Source organism: Ambystoma mexicanum, chromosome 4p (genome assembly GCF_040938575.1).
Source record: "Ambystoma mexicanum isolate Mex_15411 chromosome 4p, UKY_AmexF1_1, whole genome shotgun sequence".
NCBI classification, from domain to species: domain Eukaryota; kingdom Metazoa; phylum Chordata; class Amphibia; order Caudata; family Ambystomatidae; genus Ambystoma; species Ambystoma mexicanum.
In genome coordinates this window covers 1,214,134,356-1,214,154,837 of record NC_090927.1, presented here as the reverse complement: position 1 = coordinate 1,214,154,837, position 20,482 = coordinate 1,214,134,356, and positions in this window count along the sequence as shown.

Below are 20,482 nucleotides of genomic sequence, written 5' to 3'. Positions count from 1 at the left end.
TCCTCATGTTGCCTTGCCACAGGGCTTGTGGGGGATGGCCAGTCGTCGTCTTGTGGGTGCCCCTGCGTGGTATCCTCATGTTGTACGGGAGGGGACAGACAGGGGGATTGGGACAGGTCATGGATGGATCTGACCTCGACATCCCCGTCTTCTGTGTCGGAGCATGCTGCCATCAATGGGGTGTCACCTATGGTGCTGCTGCCACCAGAGGCAGTGCCTTCTGTGGCATCCATTGGGGGGACCTGTGGTGTTGGTGTTGTGGGCATGCTGGCTGCTGGGGTGCCTGTTGATGTTCCCTCCTGTGTGCTGCCACCTGATTTGTGCTGCTGCCGTGTCTTGATGCGTGCAGCTGAGGTGGAGGGTCTCTGGCCGTTGGTCTTGGCCCTCTTTGCAGGTGTGCTGGTAGGGGTGTCCTGTAGCTCGTCGTTCGGATCGGACCCTGTGGTGGAGTAAAGGAGGGCGAGGGTTATTGATGGGTCAGTGGGAATTGGAATGGCATTGTATCACATGCATTGGGGTGGTGCCTGAGGGTGATTTGGGTCGGGGTCTTGGGGGTGGTTTCATTTGTGTGTGGAGTGAGGGTGCAGTTGTTTGGCAGCCTGCAGTTAGGGTGTGCCTGCTGCACGTGTGGTGCGTGTTTTAGGGGTTTTTAATAAATTATGTATTTATTGTGGGTTTTAACGTGCGCTATCAGGCCGATGTGTGTGGACGTTCTCCTGGACATGTGTTTCTGTTGCACTATGGGGACACATGGTACTTCACATGAATGGACTTTGTGGATTTGGCATTGTTTTATCTGGGCCACCTACCTGAATCTTCGGATGTCTGCACTCCTTTCTCCATCCCTCCGACTCCCTCTATGCTCTCCATTCCGATGGTGGAGGCACAGATTTCTTCCCAGGGGGTCAACTTGATGGGTGATTCAGGACCTCCCCCGGTGGCTGTGGCAATGTTGCGGTTGGCAGAGAGTATGCTGCGGACGCGTATCCGCAGGTCGTCCCATCGCTTGCGGCATTGCTGTGGGGTGCGGGGTGCGGTCCCCACCGCACTTACCCGCTGTGCCACCAGAGCCCATATGGCCTTCTTGTTTGCAAGTGCCGTCCTGGTCATTTGCGTGGAGAAGACGACGGCAGCATTCTCCTGGAGGGTCTCTGTTAGCACGGTGAGTTCCTCACGGGAGAAGTGGACCTGCCGCTTGCGGTCGCACGCTTTCTTCGCTGCTTTTCCCATTATTCTTGGTTTCGCTAGGGTGGTTGGCGGGTTGGGGTGTGTTTCGGGGTAGTGATTTTAGTGGTTGTGTGGTTTTGGTGTATTTATAGGTGTACGCCGGGATGTTTCCCGTTCCGGGCCCATGTTTTAGCTTCCGTTTCCGTATATTTCCGGCCACCGTACTTTCCGGTAGGCGCACACTGCGGTGACCGCTAAGAGGGGTGGCGGTATTGCACCTAGGGCGCCGTACGGCGGCGGTGTGGGCCGTTTTGGGGTCATTTCCGCCATCGCGGACTTTGCACTTCCGCCATGCCGTGGTGCTCGTGCCCGATGGGTCGGAATGGGCCGCACTTTGCTCCTTCGTGCAATGGCGGAAACGCTATTTACGCTGTGGCGCTCCGGTCAGTCGCTTTCCGCCAGGGTCGTAATGAGGGCCAAAATGTCAAAACTGGCTGCACAATGTAGGCAGGACACGTTATACCACTTACCATGTTTACTGTAGCCTTGATAATGCACAGTAAAAATGCCACACCACAGTAAGTCATACTTAGACTGGCTGCACCAAAATGGCAATCTAACCGTAATAATACTAATCGAGATACTTTATCATAGATGTCCAGAAAAATATACAATGCCACAGAAGGAAAGGCTAGACTGGCTGCACTCAAATTCCTGTCTAGTTGGGTAATAACAGTTATCCTGCTTACTTTATTATAGATACCGCATACAAATATCATGCCACAGTAAGAAATGGCTAGACTGACTGTAGCAAAATGCCAGCCTAGACACTAATAGCACATGCCTGCTGTATCATGGATGCCCATTACGTTTTAGTGTACCCACCCTTCACCCACATCCCTTCTCTCCCCCACTCTCCTCCTCCAAACCCTAAAATCATCTCCTTGGACCAGCATTCCCTCTACTGTCCTCTTCTTCATTCCAGTACTTAAGTATGAGGCAAGGTGCTTCATAGTCAAGTACTAGAATGAGGAAGAGTAGGACTAGGAGTAGCGATGATTACTAGTAAGTAATCCAGGCATTGAGCACAAGCACACACATCCACACACCATTCACCTGCTCATTTACACATGCACCAATTCACCATTCACTCACACTCACGCATATACACCCAGGCACTCATACATCACACGCATTACATAATATTCATACACACACACTTAATAAAAATACATGTTCTTACCTTTCCCCGCGATCTGATGCTCGAGAGACTCCTCAGCAGGCAGGCAGGCCTCTGGCTCCAATGCTCAAAGCATGTAAGGCTATCATGCGCAGAGCAGAGGAGTCAGAGGCCTCCAGCTCCTGGTTGGGGGCTTGGAATTAAAAAACATATTTTTTTGTTGTCACTCTGACTTACTACAAAAAGAAACTATTTCCGTTATCGAAAACCAAGACAGGGATAATTTCTTTTTTGAGTCTCACCGCCTCCCCCATTCCCCCCCAGGACATGTGCCAGCAAGGCAGAGGGTGTGTTAAGCTGAATGTAAAGAGGGCTCAGACGCTTTCAGTTTATCTGCCTCTGCAACCCCTACCCAAGGGTAGTAGCAACTGGTGAAGTTCTTAAATGGTGGAAGGAGAGTGTAAATGCGAGTGACATCGCATACATCACACTTTCTGTGATAAATTGGGTGAAAAGGCCACAAATGTAACTCTATTTTGTAGTATGGAACATGAAAAAAACAAAATCATACCAGGGCACATACAGTGCACAGGAGTATTTTCATGGTGCCTTCGTCCATGATAAAAGTATTCTGCCAGTGTAAAAAATCATTATCAAGCTGGAAGTGCCCAAAGATGTTCATGCCGGCTTCACTAATATGCCACTATGAGCATTTCTACATAAGACCATTCTCATGTTTTCTCTGCCCATAGTGCCAGGAATGAATTATGTGAAAATATGTCCATTCTGGCTTAGCCAATATAGAGCCGTATCCCCACAGAAGCACTCATGTAGGATTTGCCTCTACTGTCACTGTATATTATGCAGCACCAGCAAGTCAAGGATCTCTCCCCTTGCAATTAAGGTAGTGCACAAGATAACACTTTTTATTATTACTACCAAATTCTTTTAAGGTGGCCTCCAACCCGTCTCACACCTAACCTCCAACAGCACCCGTTATCCCAATAGACCAGGAACCAGGCCGGTGTGTATCAAAAAGATATTTATTAATTTATTATTCAATGAAAAAGGAAAATCAACCAAGGACACAGCCACCAATGTTGTGGCAACACAAAATTCAATACTCTCTACAAAACAACCAAGTTAAGATATAATACTATTGCAGTTAATTTTGTTTTTTTCAATGACAGAACAGAAAAAGAACAATTTTCCACAAAGTAATAGCACCTACAGTTCAGCACTCCCCCCTGCAACACTCACCACCAAACATCAATTAAACTTGATTCCTTAGAATGGAAGGCAGTGGCAAGGAGTAGGAATACAGGCGGACATTCGGATTTGGGGTGAAGCCCACCACCACAAGATGGGAAGCTAGCAAAGAAAGGGAAAACCCATTTTTTAAGCAAAATGGAAGAATGGAGATTTCATTATTTCTCACAACTGCTAGGGCACAGAATAGAAGAAAATTCGTATTGCTTACACTTAGGAAATAGGCAAAATTTAGAAAATTTAGAGAATACTAATCCGCCCACCAGGGCAAAATAGAAATGAAGAAGGACAATCAGCTATGGGAGAAAACCAATGCAAAGGGAAAATACAGTGGCAAATGGAAATGCGTTTACACTGAGGCTTACAATGACAGGTATGATCTGGGAAAGGGTTAACTTACAATAGGAAAATCGGTTTTCAGTGACAATGACAGGGGAACATAACAGGTAGACTTCTAGGCAAAAGGGGTTGCTCACACTAATGAAAGCAATGGGGTTTTAACTGACAGATGCAAATAGGAATCTGTTTGTGTCATGATGCCTACCCGGGCATTCGGATCAAGCCCATCAGCCCCGGGAGCAGGCATCCAGATATTTAATAAAATCCCAGCAGCCCCGGCTGGGGGCTGTCTGGGTTCAGTCCTGGCGCCTTAGGCTTCAGGCTCATAATAGAAATCAGTCCTGGCGCCATAGGCGCCAGGCTCATAGTCTTTACTTACCTCATGCAGACCATGCTGCAAATGAATCCGAGCCAACGTGAGGCCTGGATGGGACTATTTTACTACAGGGACTATTTTTTACTCGGGTGTGGTTCTAGGGTCTTCTTACCTGGAACTACTTTGGAGGCTATTTAAACCACGCCCGAACAGCAGCACATGCTTCACGTTATTCTGCATCCAGCAGCGTAACGCTCACTGTGCCTGCAGTCAGCATCCAGTCTTCAGCCACGCCCGTCTCGAATCCAGAGCTCCTAGCAATAGAAGAAAGAAGAAGGAAAAGTTAGAAAACAGATATTATTTCAATCCTTACCTGAATTCCGGATCCATCACGACTTCGAACTTGAAAAGGACATTATTCTACACGCGTCGCATCGCCAACTGCAGCGCTGCGCCATACTCACCAGTCCTCACAGCATTTTTTGATCCGGCGCAGCCTCCATCATTTTCTCCGCCGAATTCCATGATCTAGGGGACAAAAGAAACATAAGTTGAGCCGAAAAAGCCAACAAATACAACCTCTCCACCATAGACATACCTGATTAACAACCGGAGGCATTATTCTGTAACAAACCGCAACTTCTTACGCCGCACCTGTAAGGAGAGAGAAACCAGCAATTTAAACACACGCATCTTTTGCCGGACATTGTTGGGTAAAACAGACTCTTACCTGAACACCATCAGCTGCCACAAGACAATCTTCCCTTGGACCCAGCTGCAACACAAGAAAGGAATGTACAAGAGTGAACATCAGACATATTGAACTCTTTGAACTTTATATTTACAGGTTCTCGGCTGGAACCTCGGAGTCAATATTCATCCGGAACTCTTCCAACGCCTTCAAACCAGTGAAGTAACTGGTATCTACGCGCCCCTGCATTTCACGCAGGATGGAGAGCTCATCATTTACAAACATAAGGTGAGCTTACTGAAAGTGAATCGGTGGTGATTAGTGGGGAGAACAGTGGGGTGCCATTACTAGAATCCATGGGTGGCTAGATCCCTTTCTCCACTTGCAGGAGAATACTTCTACGGGTCAAGCAGACGAGGTTAGGCGGTCCAGTCCAGTCTGTCATCTCTGCACTACGTTTCACGTTGGAGGAGGTCGCAGCTGTGCGGGTCCGATCGACGCCCCTGTGGGAGCCAGGTGAGCGTAACAGTTTGGTAATGCGCACAATACACTGACAAATTTGGTTTTCAGATCACAAGTGGAACAATTCTTTTGAGGAAACACTTTAATGACTATATCAATTAAATAAAGACACGAGGAACAAGATTGTTGGTTTCAAATTTCAGTGGGGGAATTCATTGATTTACTCACAAAAATACTAAGGATTTACACAGACCAATGCTGGGTTTTCTTAATGGGGATATGCTAACATATACAGGCAAACACGAGATTCTTCTATGGGGATATAACTTAACAACAAGGGCAATAGGGTTTTCCAATGGGGGAAATATTGGATGCACGGCTACAAAAATGAAGGGTTTATGCACTTTAGGACTGGGGATATTCCTACTTACATAGCAAGCCTTTGTTTAAGGTTCAGGAAAGCCAGCTGCATCTCAGGACACTCTGGAAAGAAAGGGCAGGGGGTTTGGTCACTCCACTTTCAAAGATGGTAAGGTTCGGAAGCCTTTTCTCTGCCCTCCTTTTCTGTCACCCCGGTTTTTGTCTGTCCTGAGTCATAGTTCAGTCCCCCTTATATAGTATAAATGGCATCACTAATTTTACAATCTAGGGGGAGTAACCTGTAATTATCCCTGCTGCTAGGATTGTACAGTTACCATCCCTCTCTCCGCCCCCAATGAGGATTGGTTCAGGGGAGGAGAGCACCATCTGTCTTTTTCCATTCGTCATCATCATTTTGTTCTCCTTACAACTTGTTGGCAAAAACTAGTTTTGTATCATAACTTCATAATAATACTAGCCACTGCCATATAAAACATTTATTCAGTTTTAGCTGATCATGGGGAATTAGATAAGCCAACCGCCAAATCCATACAATGTAGCATGGCCATGTATCACATTTTTGTCATTTTCATAAAATGTACAACAGTTATGACTATGTAAGTTTTCAAGCATGTTCCCAATTTCCTTTTACATCTTTTCCTCAACTCTCAAACTTGTCACATGTTCAGATCAGCCAGAAACCTAGTCTAACTGGCCATTACAGTTCCCAGAATCATAGGTAAATACAATTTATATGCCCCAAACCGCCTAGAAATTACACAAAAAATGGCATAAAATTGAAATCAATCCTTAGTCTGATGGCTGTGCAAAATGCATAAAACGAAAATAGTCCTTTAACATTAATTGGGAGTGTCTATTCACCATATGGGAGGGCTGCATCATCCCACGCAGCCATCTCTCCCCCTGGACTCGCCTGTGACCAGAGTTTTTTTATGAGCCCCTTTGAAGTCAGTTTGGGCTCTTTTGAAGTGGGTGCAACAAGGGTTCACACATTTTTCATGCTTTAGCCAAGGATTGTCTTCTTTGTAATCCCTTGCTTTAACTGCCTTCAGTGCCAGCCAGTCTGCAGACTAGGGAAGTTTGACACCTTCAGCAGCATCACATATTATTGCAGGGTTGTTACCTGGGAGGTGCGACATCCAGCTGGAGTGGGCTTTTTATTATGCAGTTTCTGCCCCCAGCCAGAACAGGTTTTTCCTGAAGTAAGTGTCTCTCCAACTGTCACTGGAGTTCTGTGGGTAAAACATCCTATACATTGGCTTTGGTCAGCCCTCCCCACATCAGGTTTTGCTTTCCTGACATTTTCTGTGAGCATTGATATTTTTTTTTCCATTGAGACTTTTTAAAGCTGTTTTTATTTGCAAAAACATATGCATGCCGTTTTTGCTTTTAATGTTTAAACTCCTGCTTTCCATGTCACAGGATTCTTTGATTCCTCCTTCTTGGGTGAATTACACTGCTGCTGGTCCATTGATCATGACAGATAGGCCTCTTTCCCCATGGTTCTTTAATTTTACATGAACAAAAAGAGAAAACAAGGCCGTTTTTGTTGCAGTGTTTAAATTCTTGCCACTCATGTGAAATAAAAGCAAACGCCAGAGCATTTTTGGTTGCAGTGTTTAAATAGCTGCTGTTCATGTGAAAGGGACTTCTGTTTGGGGCCTTTAAATGTACCCCACAATACTGCCAGTAAGAATGCTGTGTTACCAGTTCTTTAAAGAAAAACGAAGAAACATGCAAGACAGATATCATGGAAACAAACTGGATGGAGAGACTTAATTTGTAATGTTTACATTATTCCCTTCGGAAGCAAGTGATATTGCACAGCCATGTGGGGCTAGAAGGGAATGGCCTACCCAGAATATTTCTCCAAACCATCTGTGGCTTTCTCTTCCCATGCATTTTCATCCCATTTCATTTAGCAGTCATGAAGTAGGGCAAACGTTTCGGATATTTTTCTTTTCTTGGATTATCCTGCTGTATTTTTAATCCACGGTCTCCAACTATGATCGATGAGCTCTTTGACTCATTGGATGGAATCAACGGGACAATGTCGCAAAAATACGATAATACCAAGGAGGACGGGTGCCAAATAGCAGTTAGAAGGGTTGAATGGCAATAGGCTGATAGCTCTTGAAACATTCCCGAAGGTCCTGGAAACAGCTGTTAGACAACAAAACCATTTCCTCTCTTAATGAACTTGCATTCCTAATACTGCCATAAAATGCAGGAGGATGTAAAAACCAGAGGATGCTAAGCTCTTTCCCTAGAGTTGCTATTTCCATGTTTAGCAAACAAAACCATGGTGGATGCATGCAGCCATCCGGCAGTAATGAGTACAGATAGGTCTTAATATTTTGTCAAAAGATGATCTGGTTTGTGAATTGGCACAGTTTTCACCTTTGAAGCAGATATTCCTAAAGCTGAACTCGACATTTTTTAATGCATCATTGCTACACCATAAATCTGGTGACTCGACAGGATTAGTGATCTGCTCAGTATGGATGGCTAGCCTTCTACATTTTCTGTGTTTTAGAGGGAATATTGAACAGTTTGCATGTTTGAAAATTCCAAATTACGGCGACCGATAAAATAAACAAAGTAGTTATCCGAGTAGCTTGAAACTGCTGAGCCTCACACTCTGGCCCCAAGATGGATACATCGTGAATGCGCGAAAAAGGCAAGTCCATCTGTGCCCGTCTGTGCCTAGACTAGCCTGCAGGATTGCAACCACCGGACAAGTAATTCCAAGGTGTCTGTGCCTCAATTACTGCAGACACATATTTTCGAACTTGGCCCCCCTTTCAATAAATTCCCCTATGATTTTTCATTGGACAACACAACTGACTGCCTGTTCTCCTGTTCGGAGGCATTGAAATGTTTTCTTCTTAATGCTCGTTCGCTCATTGCCATGATCTACTCTGGTACCACCTACCGGACTTTATGTGTGTAACCGAGACCTGGTTCAATGAGGCTTCAGGCCCTTCCTTAGTCCAGCTTCTTCCTCATAAATCCAGTATCATACAGCTTTATCGTATTGCCCCACGTTCTTGAGGGGCAGTAGCCATCATATTCAATTCCCTTTTTCCTGGAATTTTAATACCCTTGTATCATAGTATTCACGTGGAGCCTATCCTAGCTCATTTTACTATCTCCCCCGCTGTGTCCATGCATTTCGGTTGCATGTGATTGTATCAAATTATAAAACAAAGAATGAATTTTGAATGAACACTTCACTTCTATAAAAATAACTATTTTTACCGTTGTTTTTGAGGGGGGCCCCTCCCCAAACCTTCCCCCTTTTTTTAATACTTTTCACCCACCCCAGAAATTACTATTCCCATTCCCAACCACACATGTATATCTTAAAAATTGTGTTATTTTTTTTTATAGATGCTAGGTTTGTTTAAACATCCATTTGTTGTTTTGTATTCAATAATAACACTGTATACCATGCATTACCCAGTGGTATATCGACCCTCGCTCCCTGAGCCTTCTTTTTGAAATCTTTTCTTGGAGCTTACAGCTGATCTGCAACTCCGACAATTTTGCCTTATTAGCACTGGTGATTTTAATTTAAAATGCAATGATCTTTCGGATTCTAAACTCCAGAGATTTGTCAAGTCTATGGACGAACTTGTTCTCTCACAGCGGGTATATGGATGACTCGTCTATTGCTAATATCATAATATGGCCTGGTCTCCCTATTGTGTCAGATCACTTTCTCATCCCTTTCACATGGAACATTCCTTCTCCACCAGCTTTAGCTAGAACCTTACCAGCCTTTAGACGTGACTGGCGCATGGTTCCTCTGGAGGCAATATCTAACTCTATTGAGGCTTCTTGCCCGCTATAGAGCTCAATACTATTGCTCAGGTACTGCACTCTGTTGCCGATATCCTTGACCACCTACCATATTCAATTCTAAAGTCTGTACCTTGCAGCCTTGGTATTCAGCCCAACTCCATATGCTCTCCCTTCATTGCAGACAAGCAGAATGCGAGTGGCATAGGAGATATGACTTGGCCGATAAGGCCCTATACCGCTTTGTCTTATCCAGCTACCATAAAGCTATATTTGTTGATAAATGTTCTGATGTTTCTAATCGGGCGTAGAATTCTACTAATGGGCCTAACCCGTTGTTTAAGGTTGCCTGCTCTCTATCCTACCACCCATCTGAACCCATCCAGTCTTCCCAATCCTTATGTTCTTCACTTTCAATCTATTTTGTAGTAAAATTGACAAGATCCGGGCTACTGTTGGCTCCTCTGCTATCCGCCTTTTAGCTCCTGATTCTGTAGCCTGTCACCTCGTACTTTATTCTAGGCTGCTTTTCCTAGTTTTACCACAGACGATTTTCTTGCAGCTGTTCTTAAGACCAAATCTACTTCCCCTGCAGATCCCATTCCTCTGGCTATTATGAAAGCTATCGTGCCTCGCATTTGTCCGCTGATCCCTTCTGCGGTTAACAACTCCTTTTCCTCACGGCTGATCCCATCTTCTCTTAAACACTCCTTGGTTATTATCCTTTTACACAAACCTACACTGGATCCTGCTGTGCCTTCTATCATCCCATCTTGCTCCTCCCCTTTTTAATGAACCTTTTGGAAACCCTAGAGGGTCCTCTCCTCAGTTGCTTTCTCAAAAAATCTTTTTTTTTTCATCTCAATCTGGCTTCCACCCTGGTCATGGTACCAAAAACGTGTTAATCTTGGTGGTCGATGATCTTACACTTTTGCATGATCAAGGCAGGGTTGTGGCTTTGTTACTCTTTGATCTTTACGCTGCTTTCGACACCATTGACCATACTGTTCTACTCGCTCACCTCGCCTTAGCGGGCCTCTCTCGCACTGTTCTTTCTTGGTTATCTTCTATCCAATAGGACCCAATCTTTCTTTGCCTCCTGTATGCCCCGCCCACTTCACTTTTCTGTGGTGTTCCCCAGGGTTCAGCCCTCTCCCCATTCTGGTTAATGCCTACATGAAACCGCTGACTAAGCTCATCTCCTCCCATGGCTTCAGTAGTTATTCTTATGCTGATGACACCCAAATCTTCGTGCACCTTGATCTGACTGTTCAGGACACGGCAATCCAATTTAGGGGATGTCTTGAAACCGGCTTTCTAGTCTTGGTATTTGTACTACCCCTGTTTCGTCAGTGAAGGACCTGTGAGTAAAAATGTCATCCTATCTCTCAGGCGACCTCCAGATAGGCGCCATATGTTGGAAAGGTAACTTCCATCTGAAAATCCTATGTAAAATTCTCCTGTATCTTCCTTCTTAATTTCGCCCTCCAGTTTTATCTTCTCTCAATTTATCAATTATGTACTATTGTAACACCTTGTTACTGGCTCAGCCTGCCTATCTCCTGCAGCATCTGCAAGTGTTGATAAATGCTGCAGCGAGAGTTGCCACCTCCACACCTAGGCCGGCCCATATCTCCCCAGTGCTTCACCACCTTCACTGGCCTTCTGTATCCAAACAAGTGCAATTGAAATCACTGTGCTTGGTCCATCTGGCTTTTTACGGCTGCAGAGCAGAATACCGACAGGCAAAATTTAGGATGTATGTCCCAGTTCGGGCACTTCGCTCTGCCGAGTCCTGCCTGCCCTCGTAACCTCGCTTTAGGTCCTCCCACATTGCGGCCGTTTATTCTCATTGGCTGCTGCCCAGCTCTCGATTCCATTCCTCAGACACTGAGAGCTACTGAAGAGCATTTTATGTTTCGAAGATCACTGAAAATGTACCTTTTTTTAGGTTCTCTCCTCCCCTTGTTCCTGTTGCAGTGTCATTATGCGTTAGGTGGCGACTGTGCGCTCTATAAATAAAATAACATAACATACATGTTTTTCTTTTAGCTTTTGTCATTGTCACAAAACATTCGGATGAAGCAGATTGAATAAAATGCATTTCTCATTTGATCAATTAATGGCATATGCAAATCTTTCAGAGTTGTGTCATTGAAGTTATGGGAAGATGGGTCATCATCACATAGAGTCGAAATACATGTTATTGTTAATCACCACAAAGCATTAACATGTATGTATTTGCCTTATTGTACTGCAGTAATTGCATAAACTACTGATGCTATGCACAGAAACAGGTACCTCATGGGAAAACGATTCTGCTAGTTATTGCAAGAAACATTTTTATTTTTACTCTATCACCCATTTACTATTTTATTATATTGAAAATAATATTGAAGAATTACGTTATCAGGTTAAGAGATTTTTAAAGCTGAAGACTGTGCATATAAGATTATGGTGGGTTTCCTAGGCCTTGCATTACAAAAAACAATGATTGGATCTGAAAGTGGCAAAAGTATGAAATTGAGACAATGTACTGCTCAGTACAGTTAGTTTTATTCAATTTTATCCTAATTTAGATGTTCAAAGATTGCGGCACACAAGATAAACGGAGTTGCCCCACAATTGATTGGAGAATTGCAACATGAAAAAAACAGCTAAGTAGTGAGACTCGATCACGGTGCAATGATATTATCAGACTAATGTAAATGAGTGCAAGTTCCGTATGGCTGGGCAAGTGCACTGACCTCTGCTCATCTGAGCACTGCACCCAAACAACAAACGCTTTCTGTTCATACATTTCCTCTGACCCTTCGAGAAGTGCTATTATTTTTAAAGGATTTTCGTAGTGAAGCCTAGTTATAATAGTGTACATAATGGCTGTAAAACTGCACATTCGTAATAATTAATTTCTAACGTTTTATCCAGCTGTTTCAGTTCAATTCAGCATTAAAGCAATGTCCTTGGAAAACAGAAACGTTGCAGGCACTGGAAACCCTGGTCAAAGATCTAGTCCAAAATGGGCAGTACGTAAATAAGCATAAAGCATGTCTGACACACCGTAGTAGTAATAATATTAATAATAATATCTAGTTTTATATAGCGCTACAAACCCGCAGGTATCTATGCGCTGAAATAACAGTTGTTATTTTTGGGTCGAGTTTATTGGTATATAGTAGGGTTGAGTGTAAACGCAGATAATAGAAAAAAGTAAATTTGCCAATCGTATGAAGTGAAAAGGAAAGAATGAGTTGACTATACTTTACCATCTGTTTGAGTTCTCATGTGGGGCGATTTCTGGTAGAGGAAGGACTAAAACTGACACCGGGTCTGCAGGCTCTGCAGCATTTGATGCACGCCATTCGGAGTGCCTGGGCAGGCTGCTCGCCAATGACCCCTCAGTAGGGATAGTGGACTGTGAGCTCCCCTGCACGCTCTCCCCTAGAAGGTACATGCTGAGAGGTATAGCTCTGGCCATAGTCTCATGGAATGAGGACACTTGTTCAGCCAGCTCCGGCACCCTTTGGCTTGTGAGGCACAGCCTTGCATTGCATGTCGATGTGCTCCTGCAGAGACGGTTGATTGACCTCGACAACCATCTCGAGGTCCCCTGGATGCAATCATGCATGGCCTCAGCTTGCCCCAAGTGTTCTTGTGCAATGGAGTGCATTTCCGCCTGCCTGTGTTCCATCCGGTCCAGATGGTCCCATATGGCCTGGAGTGTGGTGGCAGGCACTGGCTGCAGTGATTGACCTTGGTCATGTTGCTCATGCGGGCCATGATGGCGAGCATTCCTGGCCTGCTGATCAGGTGAGTCATCTGGATAGCACAGAATATGGTGGCAATCATGGTGGGATGGTGATGTTTGCAGTGGGGAGAGACTGCGTAGGAGGGAAGACTCTGGTGAATATTTGCAGACGGTGGAATGTCGGTGGCTGGACGCAGGGGAGGCACCCTCATACTCTGACACCCGTGCCTGCAGTGGCCTACTCTGGTTGCAGGCTGTAATCCACACTCTGACCCACCTGTGTGTCCACAGTCGTAAATGATGTGGACATGTCCTGACTTGTGTCTGGTGGCACAGATTGCACACTTGGTGTCTGTAGTGGCCAAATGTGCATGTTCATCTGGACAGCCGCGGTGGCTGTCCGAGGCATGGTGGCCTGGTGCCTCTTCTTTGGTGGCGTACTCCCACTTCCCAAACTGCCTTTTCCTGGCTGCTTGCTAGCGGTGTTTGGTGCTGGTGTCATGGAGGGGCCAGCCACCTCTGTCCTTTCCTGGGTGTCTTGCGTTCCTGTTGGGACAAATTGAGATGTGCGTTAACACATTGGTGATGAGGTGCTTACCAAATCAACATTCATTGTCACTTGTACGTTGTCGTCACTGTCTCGGCCTGGGGTAGTGTCGAAGGTGAGGGAGGCTGGTGGGTGGTGTCTGGATTTGAGGGGGCTGCCTGGGGTAGTGTCGGAGGTGAGGGGGGCCGGTGGGTGGTGTCTGGACTTCAGGAGGCTGCCTGGAGGGGGGTCAGAGGTGAGGACAGTGTGGGGAGGGGAGTGTAGTGTCAGGGGTCTGGCTGGTGTAGTGTCAGAGGTGAGAGGGGCTGGTGGGTGGTGTCTGGACTTGAGCGGGTGACCTGGGGTAATGTCGGTGGTGAGAGGGGCTGGTGGGTGGTGTCTGGACTTGAGGGGATTGATGTCAGTCATGGTATATGCCAGCAGATTGGGTGCCTAGGTTGTAGGGGGGTGGACTTGCAGTTTTGCAGGGGTGCCGTCTTGATTTACGAGGGAGCTCTTGCGTTTTTTTTGCAGGGGTGCTACCTCGCCTTACATGGAAGACAGAGGGCCTCATTACGAGGGGGGCGGGAAGGGGTTAATGGCAGCAGTAAAGATGCCGTAGCCGTTAACCCCATACCGCCCTATTACGAGGTCCCGTTGCGGGACCCGCTCTGGACGTCTGGTTTTACCAGACTTCCCTAGCGAGTCCCACGAGGGAAACCAGCAAGCTTACAATGGGCCTGTCATTAACGGCCCCATTGTTAGCATGCTCCCCATTCCCATTGAGCCTTATGGGGGCTCAAATGGGAATGGGGATGGTCTGGGTTCCTTGAATAGGGAATTACCGGGCCCTCCAAGTTTGGAATGGCCCGGTATATCTCCATTCAGGGAACCCGGACCCGTGTTTGGAGTCAGCCATGCTTATTAAGGGCATGGCTACCTCCAAAATCGTAAAGAGGTCCCGAGTGTTTTCACAGCGGTGCAGCCTCAATCTACGATGTGGCTCTCCCATTTCCATTTATCAGGCCGGTAGTGTTTGGTTTTATTCTTGTTGCTGATGGAATTCAATTCAAAGAAAATAAATACCATGGACCTCTGTGCATTACAAAATCACACTGTTTGTCTGCAAGCTAAAAAAAATCAGTATCCTATTGTTTAACTCTTCTTTCTGCATCTAGAAAGGTGTTTGCAAGCCCAATGAGGTGCATCTGCTTTCTGTAACTGACCTGCTTGTTGCGATGTTGTCAGTTTCATGTTCTGCAGAACTTGGAAGGGTTTCAATAACAGACCTGCAGATGATATGCATTGCTCCGTGCGTTCATCCTCCCCTCTGCTTCGATCGCGGATGGCCCTGCTCGCATACATCCGGGCGCAGTTTCATTGACAATGATTCTTCCTGTTTTGAAAGTAATGCATTCAACGTCGATATAAGCTGATTCGTAAGCGCGGCATTGCTGCTGCTTTCAGCAATAAAAAAACCCATGGATTATCTGGGCATCGATCAGTGTCACCCGGGCCTCTTTGCTCATGCTAGTCATGCAACCGAGCAGCAAGTGTCTGGGATCCTTCTCATTTTATCCCTTAGAAAATCACATGATTGTCATGTGCCTACATTGCTCCGTACGTTCAAGCAACGGGATATGCAAGCCTCAATCTTATTCAGTGCAATGAAAGAAGGGCTGCTTTCTATTCTGGCAGCATGGAATCGACTCGGAAGGGTTTTTCCTGCGGATTATGTTTTGCTACCGAGATGTGCATGTTATATACATTTGGGAATTGTGTCAAGGATTCTGCTTGAAAAGGGAGCGAATGTTGCACAGAGCCGTTTGTAGGAAACAACATGCACAGAGACAACGGAGCTTGTTTTGAAAAGAAAATCATACATTGCAAGGGACCTGTTACATTTACACTTCTGTGTAAAGCAGTCCCGCTGCTCTTTTGATCATTTGCACTGTGGAAAGCAAAACAAATGTGTAAATGCAGTGCAAATTGAGTAAGGGCTGACTGCATGTACGCATGGCAGGCAGCATTTGCAATGAATTCATATGGAATCCACCTCATTTTGCTGGTTTTAAAAGAGGACGGAATGTCACGCTGGCGGAAAACTGAGTTTGAAATGTAAAAGTTACAGCCCCCCCCCTCAAATATACCAAAACATCCAAGGAAAGTGAAAAAAGATGTTAAGATGGGGGTAACACCTGTACCCCTGTCTTTAGCACCTTTATTTATATTTACGCTTCAGGGACTTGGACAATGCGCTGCAAGCACTTTATGGCTATGTTGTTTTTTTTGTCTCCATCAAATGACTTCCAATTACATTGGGTCCTCTGCAAGCAGGCCTGCGTCTCAGGGACCCTGCGCGGGGTCCCACGTAACTGTTTCCGGCACACAGACAACATGCGTACGAGTAATCATAACTCAGGTAGAAATCAGAAAATCTTCATTTGAACCACCCCGTAAACCGTCCCTGTACCCCACTACACTGCATACGTGCACCCCTAAGTTAGTTCAGTCCTCGGCTGTGTATAGACACCTCTAAATTTAAAACATGATTTTACCTATGCGCTGTGATTCCCATGCGCAAGCGTCTGTATGCCCGCCTTTGTGTGGTGGATCGGATGAGGGTTTGTGTGCCTTTTTCCCTGCTGAGAGGTTGCACGGTCGGATCCATGAATACGTATCATTCTGCGCAACAGTGGTATGCAATGGCTACCTGCGGGCCGACCCTCATAACGGCCACATTTTCCCTTGTCCTTCCTCATTTTAGAAGTTCCGCCACCCTTTCCTGCCCTCTGCGCAAGTCACGCCCACACTCTGCATAGTGTCTCATGCAAGGCACTCAGCCGTTCGCAGAGAAGTGCCGTGCCTGCGCGAAGTCCCCGCAAGGTACGAATAAGTGCCGCACAGTCGATTCCATGAATCGACAAACAGGATTTTGCACACAGTTTGCTGCTCAAAGTCCCCATTTTCCACGCAAATCATTCCATGAATCGAGACGAAAATGATGACTTGTATTTTACGCTCAAATCAACAGTCACTGCACTCACTTTTCTGTGAAATGCACGAGTACAGTACTAATTTTTTGTAAATCTGTCCTTTGCGTGCGAGCGTTGGGGTAATTTTCTAAGTTACCCAGAAAGTAAAAAAGGTGTAAAGACAGGTACTAAGAATAACGCTTGACTTTATTCCTTTTTTCCAATCCAGGGGTTTTTCTTTTTGTTTGGAAGCAGAGTAGGGACACGGCACAGATTTACCGTGCCCATCACGCATCTCACCTCTGCTTCAAAACAACACATGGTTTAAAGGTACCATGTTTTTTTCATGCAGGCATTAAACCCAAGGATTCCTATGAAATTGCAAACCACCCATAATCATTAACTGAGGGAGGCATTTCCACTTTTCCACTAAAGTAGTGCAAACGTTAAGGGTACGGGCAATTTGCCTTATGATTGCTGTACATTTGGACTACTTGATGGGCAAGTTATAAATTGCACGCAGGGGACCAATCGCACTGAAGTGCCAACGGAAGTAGTTTCCTCTGTGCAAAACGATGCAAACAAAAAACAACATTTTGGGGTTTTAATTCATCAGGGTAATCCGGATAAATATGGGTTCTTGTTCCATTTTAATTGCGAACATAAAAAACAATTGTAAATGCTGTCTGCAAGGTCTGAGCATTGTAGAACACTTTTATGTGAATCTGAATGTTTGGCATGTTCCATTCGGATTTCAGCATCTCCACCTGATTCAAAGTCAACGTAAAAGGAGATGCATCTGCATTTTCGGAACACCAGCTTGCATCCATGCTGAAAATGCATGAAAAAATAGTGTTTACTAATGTGGCCTTCATCAATAAAATATCCTGTTGAGATTGTTTTCTAAGATGCTTGAAATGCCATTTCTGCTGTGCATTCTAATTCTGGGTTAACCACAAGTCTCTTATTGTAGGGGCCCATATTATGGTGAGGGGGCATTTTGTTGCATGAAGGGAGGGGGGTTATGGGGTTGTACGGGTCTGGACCATGAAGCTTCTGTAATGGAAGGTTGCATGCAGTGGTCGAAGTGAACAGGAACGGTCAGGAACAGCGTTCCACTACTTTTATTTTTTACTGCTAACAGTTCCACTACCTTTTGCAACCATTTTCACCATTCCGGAACTGTTCTTTGTGAAGTTAAACCACACTTTTTCACTTCACAACGCAATGGCAGTTACAGCTAAGATGAAATCTGTTTCAACCATCAGTCAGCATGGCTACAACCCTTGAGAAATGTGTTGCACAGTGCTCCCTTTCTGCCTACTACATCCCCCGGCGGGGTCATAGTTCCGCTACTTTTTTGGTACACTTCTAACACCGGTTTTGTGCAGTCCCTGGAATGAATTGGGAAACATGTGGCCGTGCACTCAGGTTTCATGCACATCACAACGTTTCTCCTTTGAACCACATGTCAGCGGAGAACGCTGGAATGCACTACTTTCTGAAACACATAGTGACATGAGTAGCCCCCGAAGGCATGGGTCTTCAGTGCATGAATGTAATGTAAGAACCACACCAAAGGATCGTACTGCTAATTGCTCAGCACCGGCGAAGGCTAGTATGAGGAAGCATAATTGGGGAGGAGACTAGAGTTCCCAATATTTGAAAAACATAAAAAATTATGCCTAGATTATGCCTAGCCTCCAGTGCAGAATGAGGGACAGATCACAGACATCAGCCATCGATGCGGGCACAAATTGGGCAAAACATTTGATTGGGAATGAGTGACATGGAGAAACTGAAAGACCCCGAATGTGAGAATGAGAAATCGCTCACATGCACAGATTGTCAGGAGTAAGTCCATGAAGCAGTGCTTACCACTGGCAGATTTAAGGCAAATGGCCCTCGTGGGCAAGATTGACAGAGGGCCCTGGGTAGGCGGAGCTTGGGGTGCGAAGAGTTAATGGCTATAACAGTTGTGACTTTAATGAACTTTAGGGGAAAAAAGTTACATGTATTGTAAATTCTCTTTTCTACTATTTGTGATATGTGTTTAGGTTATGACTGGAAGGAAACAGCTGACTTACCTCACCAGATCTCACTGACTTAAAGTGGTGTGTCCAGGACACTCAATTTGCTCAAGTAGGTAAGCTGCTTTATCCTTCCTACTGTTCATCCCTTTAAAAATCACAACCGAACCTGTACCCCTTCTTCTAAAATCATCTGCTGTCCTCTTGCTCTGCTCCCTTGTAATCTTTTGCATCTGCTCTTTTCACCTTCCATTCTCTACATCTTCCACTGTCCCCCATACTTCTCATCTTCAAGCCACTATTCCTAATATCTTCCATTCACTCTCCCCTTTTACACAAGGAAAACTGGTGTTGTCACAGCATGAAAAATTAAAACTGTTAACTGCACCTGTCTTACAAAAGTCTGAGAGGTCAATCCCAATTAATAATGCCCTAAGAATAAAATGTGTACACCTTTTATTCAACATATAAGTAAACAATGACTTGGGAAAACACAGTACAAACCATTAGCAAAAGAAAAAACAGTAGACATATTAATCCACTGATCCTCCCATCTGACCTTCCCTTTTTTAATTTCATCCCATCCCCCTTCAAGTTTCATGCCCAGTCACCTTCCACATACTCTCCCTTACCACCATACCCGTTTACCATCACTCCAACACACCCACACCATGTCATGGAATGCCTGAGGAGAATCAGGGATGATACCTCCTCTCCTCTGTGAGGACTAAGCAACGAGGGCCCCAGCCCAAATTCCATTACAGCCTCAGAACGCTTCTACAGTATGACCCAGAACTCTGTGGCTATTCCCAGCAGGCCACGGAAGATGGGGTTTGGGACGGTGCATCTTGTTGTGAAAGACAGTTCCACCAGGAATACTGCAGCATGGAATTGGACATTTTGGTACATAATAAGTAGCATTTTCAAGCAAAAAATGTTAGATTTGCAGTTTGAGGACTGCTAGTATGCTGGAGTGAGAACCATGATGGAAATGTAACTAATATACTTAGGGTGACATAAACATTTGGAAATACATTGCATGGCTAATATGTAGGGTCACTGTTATTATATATGGAATAATACTTGTCCATTAAAGCTTGTGAGAGTTTTTTTTTTTAAAGTGTACACTGGGTAAAGAAACACTTCCCAAGGACACCTAAAGTTGGTAGGTAAGGCAAAATGTACAGATCACACACTTTGGTCAAGGGGTGAAGCCGGAATTGAAGCCTACTCAGAAATGTTGAAACTTGACCAGGTCTCTTCCTGCCTCAAGTTGGTACGATTTTGTATCCATTTTGGGGTTTAAAGACCTAAAGTAATAGTCCATTTTATATAGATGGCTCTAAGAGTGCAATATTTTTGGGTAAGCTTTACCCCAGGCTTGGCTCGACACAATAAAGGCTTAGCACTGCACCAGATGCACCAGATTTTTGAAACACTGTATACCATAAATTGAACAGGCCACAGCATTTCAAGAAACCACACAGGCTCTGATTTTATATATTTTATCTGTAGGATTTAAACTCCATACAAACCTTTTCATTGGTGATATGTACAAACAAGAAAAACATCACACCCACAATGACAATTTTCT